The following is a 10,371-nucleotide window of genomic DNA, read 5'->3' on the forward strand; positions in this document are numbered from 1 at the left end:
ATTTTCTCTGATTAAGACAACTTTTCTTTAAAAAAAAAGTTGCCCTAATTTAGACAACTTTTCTTTAGAAAAAGTTTCTCTGATTAAGACAACTTTTCTTTAAAAAAAGTTGCTCTAATTTAGACAACTTTTATTTAGAAAAAGTTGCTCTGATTTAGACAATTTTTCTTTAGAAAATGTTGTTCCGAATAAGACAACTTTTCCTCCAAAAAAGTTGCAGTGATTAAGACAATTTTCTTTTAGAAAAAGTTGCTGTGATTAAGACAACTTTTCTTTTGGAAAAGTTGCTATGATTTAAACAACTTTTCTTTAGAAAAAGTTGCTATGAATTTGACAATTTTTCTTTAAAAAAAGGTGCTCTGATTAGACGTTCTTGTATCAGACAACTTTTCTTAAGAAAAAGTTTCTCTGAAGCAAACTACTTTGTTGTTCAGATTCTGAAGAATATTATTCTCTTAAGAGAAATTCGCTTGTTTTTTCTTTAAAGAAAACTTTGAAGTTTTTCATGAGCATTTTTTTTTTACATTTTGAATGAATTTTCCTTTGGAGAACAACTTTTCTAATGTTGAGCAAAACACACAAACACAAGGTTATTAAGATGTAGATTAAATACGATTCGAATATTAAATTTTTTACTAAATTTAGATATTGAAAGTTGAAACAGAAGTTTTCTTTACATTTTGTTGGCAATACTTGATTATACTTGATCCTTGATGACTTTGGAAACTCTCCCTAGAATTTTGAGAAAGAAAAAAACAATTAATAATATATATTTTAAAATAAAGCCTTAAAATAATAAATTTAAATATGTTTATAAAGATTTTGTGTTTTTTACAATATTTAATTTTTTTTATTATTATATTATGTTAATGAAATAAAAAAAAGAGAGAAAATATTAAAAGAAATTAATAAAAAGAAGAATTATTGAAAACAGGAAAAAACGGTTAAGAAATAAATAAATAAAATTTGTAATAAAATATTTAGTATATAACAGACTTAAACACATATACATATATTTTGAAAGCTATCTCTTCTTGGAATACAAAAACAAAATAATATTAATTAATAAAGAAATAATATAAAAGAAAATAAATTTAATATAATAAATACAAAAAACAAAAAAAAAAAATAATAAGAAAAGATATTAGTTTTTAAGTACGAAATCATTAGCTTATACAAAATATATATATTATACATACATACAAAAACAAAAACATAAATATTAAACAAAAAATAAAAACAATTTTTAATTTTAACATTAAACAGAAAATCTATATAAAACTAAAGAAAAAAAACAAAACTAACTTCTATGTAATCAAAGTGTGTTGTTCATTTAAACAAAAATTAAAATAAAAAATAATAAAATCTTATTAGTAAACTACAAAAAAAACCAACAATAATAAATAAATTAGTAAACAAGCTTTTTTCTTTGTCTTATAAGGTGCATTAATTATTTAAAACAAATAAAAACAAAACAAACTTCAAATTATTTAAACAAAACATAAAAACACCATCATATTATATTTAAACAAAATTTTAGTGTAAATTATTAATTGTACAATTTACAAAGAAAAAAACAAAACAAAACAAAAATAATCCAACAACCAAACAAACATTTTTTTCTTTCATTTTGTTTAAACTTAGTTTTATTTTCAATTTGTTTTTATATCAAATTAACATTAAATTTGTTTTTAAGAAATTAAGGCAAAAGCAATAATAAGTTTTATTACAAGTTTTATATTTTATATAATTTTCTTAATTATTTTTCTCTTTCTTAGTTACACTTCTCCTTACCATTTAACAACAATTTTCGAAATACAATAAAAATTTAAAATAAAAATATTTGTAAAAAAAATATGAAATGTTTTTTATTTAAAATAAAATTTAATGGGTTACAGGGTGTGACGAAAAAGATGGCATTACCGTGGGAGCTATCTATCTATGTATGTATGTATCTATCTATCTATCTATCTATCTATCTATCTATCTATCTATCTATCTATCTATATATCTATCTATCTATCTAACTACCTATCTATCTATCTATCTATCTATCTATCTATCTATCTATCTATCTATCTATCTATCTATCTATCTATCTATCTACCTATCTCTCTATCTATTTATCTATCTATCTATCTATCTATCTATCTATCTATCTATCTATCTATCTATCTATCTATCTATCTATCTATCTATCTATCTATCTATCTATCTATCTATCTATCTATCTATCTATCTATCTATCTATCTATCTATCTATCTATCTATCTATCTATCTATCTATCTATCTATCTATCTATCTATCTATCTATTTCAAAGAAAATCCCAATTTTGAGTAAAAAATATAATTTTTATTGCAAAATCGAGTTATGAGTGAAAAAATAATTTGTTGCCAAAAAAATCGATTTTTGTAAAAAAATAAATTTTAGTTAAAATAGAATTTTATAGTAAAAATTGAAATTTCAATAAAATATCGCATTTTTAATGAAAATCTAATTTTTCATGAAAATCAAAATTTTTGGTAAAAAATCGAATTTTTCGTGACAAGTCAAATTTTTTAGTGAAAAATCTAGTTTTTGGTGAAAACCGAATTTTTTTAGTGAAAAGTCGAATTTTTTGTGAAAAATCGAATTTCTATTGAAAATATGCAGCAGTACTTAGTGGAATATGGAGAGAACTAAATTTTAGTCAAAATAAAATGATAATGGAAAAAATCGATTTAATGTGATTGTAATCGTTATTAAAATATCTTTATAATTGTAATCGATATGTGTTTTTAACATAAAAGATTTGTTTAATTAGAATAGTTAATTTTTTATGTCCAAAGCGACTAGAAGACATATAATATGTAGTTTATCCGTTTTAAAACCGTTATATCTTTAAATAAACTGCATTACCTATAAGCTGCCTTACCTTTGTTTACTAACAATCTGCTGGGTTGTATTATTGGTAGAGCATAAAATATTTCTTATTGCTTTTTTTAACATTTCTTTGGGGTAAATTTATTCAAAATAGTAATGTTAGCTATTTATGCATTTTTTTCTTGCTTTAATTTAATAATTTTAAATTTGTTTGATAAGTATTTACAAGAATTCTTTTTTTTATTGAACAACCCTGTTTACCTTAACAAAGGCCGTTTTTACATAACAATTTTATGGCTACTTTTCGTATACAACTCTGTAGGGTGTCAAACAACAAAAAAATTGTTCTAACACTTTTAACAACCCTGGTACAATAGCAGAGGTAGAAAAAAGTTTGCGGGCCGCACGAACGGAGAAGAAAAAATATATAGAAAAATTATTTTCGCACAAAATAACTTAAATTAAAGAAATAAATTAACAGAAAATTAACGAAAAAATCCCCCATAGTGCAATATTTATAAAAGTGGTAAATAATAGTGATAAATTACATTAAAATAATTAATAATTTAGCAAAAGAAAAAAATCCTCTACTATACAGTGGTGTGTTAGCATACTGCAAAAAAGCAAAAAAAAAAAAACGAAAAGAAAAAGGAGCAAAGTGCTCCCCCTAAATGTATACATAGAGAAAAAAAAAAGAAATAAGTATGGAAAAGAAGAAAAACCGTAAAAAACGAGAAAAATATACAGAAAATATACAAGAATCTCTGAGGAAATTTAAATACATGATATTTTCTCGGAGAGTCTCCTCTGGTCTATACAATTACTACACCCTTAATGGAAGGAAAATATAAAGTGAAAAACGAGAAAAAAAGAAAATTAAATGAAAATGATTACAATTTGTTTGTGTGTTTGTGCTGATGAAAGAGAGTACATATTGTTGGTTGGGTGTTTTATTTTTCATATATTTTATTTGTTGGGACGGTGTGTGGGGAGTTGAAGGAATATAGCAAAAAGAGCAAATAAGAAGCAGCAGCAGAGTTAGGGAGTTGTGTATTAATAAGGATACCAACAAGAAAAAAAGGGAGTTTTTCTTTTATGGAGTTAAAAATTTGTTATTTAAAAAAACAATTAAAATATTAAATAATTATTGCTGGTAAGCGAAATTGTTTCTTTTTTTTTTCTTGATGAATATGTTCATATTTCAAATAAAAAAAAAAAACTTTTTTTATTCTGTATACATTATCAGCAAAATATTCAAAACTAAGTTGCTGTTGACTTCTCAGTCGCAGTACTTGTGCTGCTTAGCAAATGTTCATTATGAAGTTTTGCTATGTGTGCGATAATGATTATTCTTCTTCGTCGTGATATTATCCAAAATAATACTTTTCCCAAATTTTTTTTACTACACTTTATGTATCAAGTACTTTTAATTCGAGAAAAAAAATGTACTACATACATTTATTGTTGTAGTCGTCGCTAGGCGGTGGTGTATTTTTTGTTGTTAATTTTCTCTTTTTAGTGCGCTCGCAGAGTGCATAAACTTAAAAACATACATACACACATACGTACTGGAGGAAAATACTACCGTGTGTATTTTTGTTTTGAGTAGTATCGGTGTAGTGCTTTTTTTATTGGAATAAATTCAACGTTTAATTATTCCCATTTACATTCTTATTAGAATTTTTGGCATAAATACATGATAGTTATATTTTTGAGTACAAATATGGAACCACTAGATATTGTGGCATTCTAAAGGAATTATATTAGTATATTGATTCCAAATCATATTTTTCAAAGTCTTAAAGTACTGCAATTTAGGTATGGAAAACCTTTAATTAATTGTAAATGCCAATTGTCAGCAGTTTATAAATTTAAATTTTTTTCAAAATAATTTCCCTAAAAACAAAATATTGTTGATTTATGGTGTTATTCCTAAACTTATATCAATGGTTTATTAATAAAATTTTCATATGAAATTAGTTCTATGATTAATTTAGTTTTGAATAGAAAAATTTGCTATAAGCTCAATTTTCTTAAGAAAAACTGACATAAAAACTTTTTTAAAAAGAAATTACTGTTATAAGCAACTTTTATAAAAGTACTGTTATAAATATATTTTTTATGAATAAAAAATTGTTATATTATAATTTTCTATAGAAAGAACGTATAACACATAATTTTCTATAGAAAGAACAGTCATACAAGTAATATTCTTTAGAAAAAATTATCATACACAAAATGTCGATAAAAAGTTAGCAAAATGAAAATTTATTTAGAAAATAAAATTGTTATATTAACAAACTGTTATACAAATAATTTTTCTATAGAAAAAGTTTCATATTCATGTTTTTTTTTTTTTAAACCTAACTCTTATACATGCAATTTTTATTGGAATACTATTTTAAGCACAGAAAATTATTATATTAAAAATTTTATAAAGAAAGAAAGTGTAATACACAAAATTTTCTATAGATGGAAATTGTATATTCTTTAGAAAAAAATTATCAAACACAAAATGTCAATAAAAAGTTAGCAAAACGAAAATTTATTTAAAAAATAAAATTGTTATATGAACAAACTGTAATACACATAATTTTTCTATAGAAAAACTTCTATTCTCATGTTTTTTTTTTAAATAACTGTTATACAAGCAATTTTTATTGGAATACTAAAAAGTTAGCATAACGCATAATTATTAAGAGAATAATATTGTAATAGGTACAAACTGTTATACACATAATTTATAACACATTTTCTAAAGAAGAAAAAGAGTCAATAAACCAACTTCGACATCATTACCCTTTAGAAGACAATTACTCTGATTATTTAGATAAAATAATTATTTGTTTACATGTCCCAAAAACTGGTTTAGGAACAATCGCTCATGTTCACTCCCAAATTATTATCTGCTTGAGACATAGGGCTCCCCCGGCTCTCTACTTCTCTTTCAGTTTTCCTACTTTTTTTTTTACTATTTTCTTCTAGCAACATTACTTCATATGAAACTTTATTCACTATCGCCAAATTATATTCTTCTTATAATATTTAGATATCACAGGGAATATATGAATCAAAGAGGCCGATATGTACCTAACTATATGTACAAAACTTTTTATGAAAAAATTCTTTGTTCACACGTACTTAACTTCATGTTAGAATAAAAACCCCCTATTATAATACTGAAGTTATATTATGCTATGTATCCACTTGCTTAAAATCTATTAGATTTGCGTTAACGCTCTTTAAAGTGTTTCAACTAACTTACTCCATTTTTTAGTTGAAACGAAAAATCGACTTTTAGCATTTAGTTAAACGTCGACTTTTCGCCTTTTTATAAAATTCGATTTTTCGACTTTTCGCCTTTTTTATTTAATTAAAAGACGACTTTTCGTTTCGAAAAGTCGTCTTTTCGACTTTTTGCATTTAGTTAAACGTCGACTTCGCCTTTTTATAAAATTCGATTTTTCGACTTTTTTCATTTAATCAAAAGTTGACTTTTATACTTTAAGTATTTTTATAAATAGTCGACTTTATCAGACTTTTCGGTTTTTCTGAATTTTCGACTTTTTCCGGCTTTTCGACTATTTTTGATTTTTTTCGACTATTTTAGAGATTAAACGAAAAGTCGACTTTTCGACTTTAAGTATTTTATAAATAGTCGACTTTATCCGACTTTTCGGTTTTTCTGAATTTTCGACTTTTTTCGAGTTTTTCCGATTATTTTAGAGTTTTTGACTTTTTTAAATTTTCGATTATTTTTGACTTTTTCTTACTATTTTCGAGTTTTCGTCTTTTTCCCATTTTTTTTCGACTTTTTGACTTTTTTGGACTTAAATCAAGTAGATTTTTCACTACCTCCAGTTATCGTTTAACTGATAGTTATGCTTTCAGTTAAAACAATTTTTTATGAGAACTGTCAATATAACTTAGTTAAAAAATTCCTAGACATTGTAAAAATGGGGGTAAGTAGATTTGGATTTATCACAAATGTCTGACAAATCTCTAAATCCACTAGATTTTTTCGAAACTCCTCAGCACTCATAGCTTTACTTTCATTACTTTAAAAGGTATTCGATTGCAAAGTAGTTTCATAGATTTGTTATATATTTCTTTCTGAAACATATTTCCTTAAGAATTGGTAGCATAAAACGTTTCATAAAACATCGTCTACATAACGCTTCTACGAAACTGTTTTGAAAATTACAATTGCGAATTAAAATCATTAGTCTCAACGCCAAAGAAGAACGAGTGTTGATTTGTGGAACTAATCCGACAATTTTTCCTGTGTTTAAGTGTGAATTACATTTTTGAAGTTCTAATTGGAGGAAACATTTACAATATGTTTCTAACAGTTATTTAATTAGCGTTTTTATAGGCACTATTTAAATGCAGTATTGACATTACTGTTAATTTTAATACTCTTCTTTTTGTATCCCTCTGTTAACAAAATGACTTTGCTGCTGCTCTGCTCTTAGCTCTGCCAAAACTAACATGCTTGGACTTTTATTCTCTGCTCACATTTTCTCACATCTACAAACAAACATGCAAACATACATATTTCACCATTCCTTATAATGTTTATTTATTTATTTTTTTTTTGCAGGGGGTGGGTTTTTATTTTTTCTATCCGATTGGAGTGGAGTATTTTTATGTGGATGTATAAAATAAAATAGAATGTTGTATGTAGGTTTAATGTGTATGTATTGCTTGGATGATGATGTTGCTGTTGGTTGTTTTTTGTTGTTGCTGTTGTTAATGGGTAGAGGTGTGAAGTGAGTTGCGCACTCACCTAGTGTTTGAAGAATGATAAAGAAGAGGAAATATGAAAAAGAAAACCTAACGTAAATGTAGTCTTTTTAACAGAAAATGTTTTCCATTTATTAAGGAATACAAAATAAAATAGAAAAAAAGACAAACTGTAAAAAACGGAAGGACTAAATGATGACTGTCAACTAGAAAATCATTTAGCAGTTCTAACATGTTGTATAGTAAATTGTAGGTGTTGTAAAACAAGCATGTGTTAAAAAAAAAAAAAAAAAAAAAAAAAAAAAAACGAAACCACCACCACCATTAACGCATCAGTTAGTATAGTAACAACAACCACCACTTTTTTTTAACTTGTTTGTCTCCTAAGATAACTAATAATAATAGTGAAAAAAGTTATATTCTATGTAGTATTTTCATTCATAAGACGGTTCCTTTTTATACCTCACATTTGTCCTTTTAAGTGCAACATTCATTCAAAATATGTCCTCCATTTTTGGTCATGTAAACTTTGTAATCAAACTACTGATAGCAATTGTTAAGATTACTCAATGAATCTTTTGTTGTACCAAGGAGGAACTTTTGAGGATTGGTTGGATCATGCACATATTCTCATGCTGAAGTTTTTTCGAAACTTGACAACAAAATGGATTAGAACTAAACTAAAACTGATCTCTAAGTAGAACTGAACTTGAAGTAGAATTGAATTAGATGTAGAACTGAACTAGAGCTAAACTAGAACTTAAATAGAACTGAACTAGAACTGAACTAGAACTGAACTAGAACTTAACTAGAACTTAACTAGAACTTAACTAGAACTTAACTAGAACTGAACTAGAACTGAACTAGAACTGAACTAGAACTGAACTAGAACTGAACTAGAACTGAACTAGAACTGAACTAGAACTGAACTAGAACTGAACTAGAACTGAACTAGAACTGAACTAGAACTGAACTAGAACTGAACTAGAACTGAACTAGAACTGAACTAGAACTGAACTAGAACTGAACTAGAACTGAACTAGAACTGAACTAGAACTGAACTAGAACTGAACTAGAACTGAACTAGAACTGAACTAGAACTGAACTAGAACTGAACTAGAACTGAACTAGAACTGAACTAGAACTGAACTAGAACTGAACTAGAACTGAACTAGAACTGAACTTGAACTTAACTTGAACTGAACTAGAACTGACCTAGAACTGAACTAGAACTGAACTAGAACTGAACTAGAACTGAACTAGAACTGAACTAGAACTGAACTAGAACTGAAATATAACTGAACTAAAACTGAACTAGAAATAAACTAGAACTGAACTAGTTCTAAACTAGAACTGAACTAGAATTAAACTAGAACTATACTTAAACTGAACTTTAAATAAAAATTAAGTAGAACTGATCTGTTTTTAACTAATAAAAGTTTCTAATCATAGCTTTCTGTACAAAACATTCACATTATTTCATCATTAACTTCTCTTTAATCGGATATTTTATCAATAAATGTATGGATATTTTAATCTAAATAGGCTCCCGTTATTAATTTTCCATTGTGTTTCCTTCCTCTCTAAATACACAAATTAATTTTGCGACTAAAAATGTTTTTGTTTATCTTTTTTGTCGAAATATATATTTTATCATTGCATACTTTTTTTTACACTGTTCTAGTTATTTTTCTGATAAGATTATTTTATTATTTATAGCCTTCGAAAAGTTTTTCATGAAAAACGCAAATTTTCAGTTAAATTTTTACAGTAGTTTAGTAAAAATTCATATAAAATTAACGGTTTATTTTAAGGAAAATAAAACAATTTTTTTACTATCATAAATTTCTTAGTTTATATAAAAAATATCTAAATTGTTTTTATATGACTGTAATATTTTTTGCATTCTTCTATATTTATATGCATTTTTTCAATTGTTTTATTTTTCTTCTTGTTCCTACAAATAAAACCCGATAATTACTCTAATAATTCAATAAATCTAAAGGTAATTTAAAAAACACCATATCATAAAATTTTATAAAAGGAAATAGAGAAAAAATGCAGAGAAAAGTTAAAAAACAAATAAAACATAGTATTTCCATTAGCCTCATTGTTATAACAAATTGTCGTTAGTCAGTGTGTTCACAGTTTCCCGTACTCCACTCCACTTGCTATTTTGAGAGATGAAATATGTTGCAACAATTATAAGTTTAAGTTGGTACTTAAACTGTAGAGACGACATCCTAGAGCTAGAAACCTGAACTAGTACTGAACTAAAACTGAAGGAGAACTGAACTAGAACTGAACTAGAACTGAACCAGAACTGAACTAGAACTGAACTAGAACTGAACTAGAACTGAACTAGAACTGAACTAGAACTGAACTAGAACTGAACTAGAACTGAACTAGAACTGAACTAGAACTGAACTAGAACTGAACTAGAACTGAACTAGAACTGAACTAGAACTGAACTAGAACTGAACTAGAACTGAACTAGAACTGAACTAGAACTGAACTAGAACTGAACTAGAATTGAACTAGAACTGAACTAGAACTGAACTAGAACTGAACTAAAACTGAACTAGAACTGAACTAGAACTGAACTGGAACTGAACTAGAACTGAATTAGAACTGAACTAGAACTGAACTAGAGCTGAACTAGAACTGAACTAGAACTGAACTAGAACTGAACTAGAACTGAACTAGAACTGGACTAGAACTGAACTAGAACTGAACTAGAACTGAACTAGAACTGAACTAG

At 26.1% G+C, this 10,371-nt stretch overlaps 1 protein-coding gene across 3 annotated transcripts in view; it reads left to right on the forward strand.

The window, feature by feature from the left end:
• The first annotated feature begins 3,224 nt into the window (after nucleotides 1–3,224).
• The window catches only part of LOC124420560 (G protein alpha o subunit-like), a 35,535-nt gene continuing 28,388 nt past the window's right edge, over nucleotides 3,225–10,371 (forward strand). The window contains exon 1 of one of the 3 annotated variants that reach the window (XM_046953834.1): nucleotides 3,225–3,390. The gene's annotated coding sequence lies outside the window, so the exon portion shown is untranslated. Of the gene's footprint in view, nucleotides 3,391–3,451; nucleotides 3,567–3,620; nucleotides 4,018–10,371 lie in introns of those variants that run through there. The other 2 variants (XM_046953835.1, XM_046953836.1) reach the window with 2 other exon arrangements.

Source organism: Lucilia cuprina, chromosome 6 (genome assembly GCF_022045245.1).
Source record: "Lucilia cuprina isolate Lc7/37 chromosome 6, ASM2204524v1, whole genome shotgun sequence".
NCBI classification, from domain to species: Eukaryota; Metazoa; Arthropoda; class Insecta; order Diptera; family Calliphoridae; genus Lucilia; species Lucilia cuprina.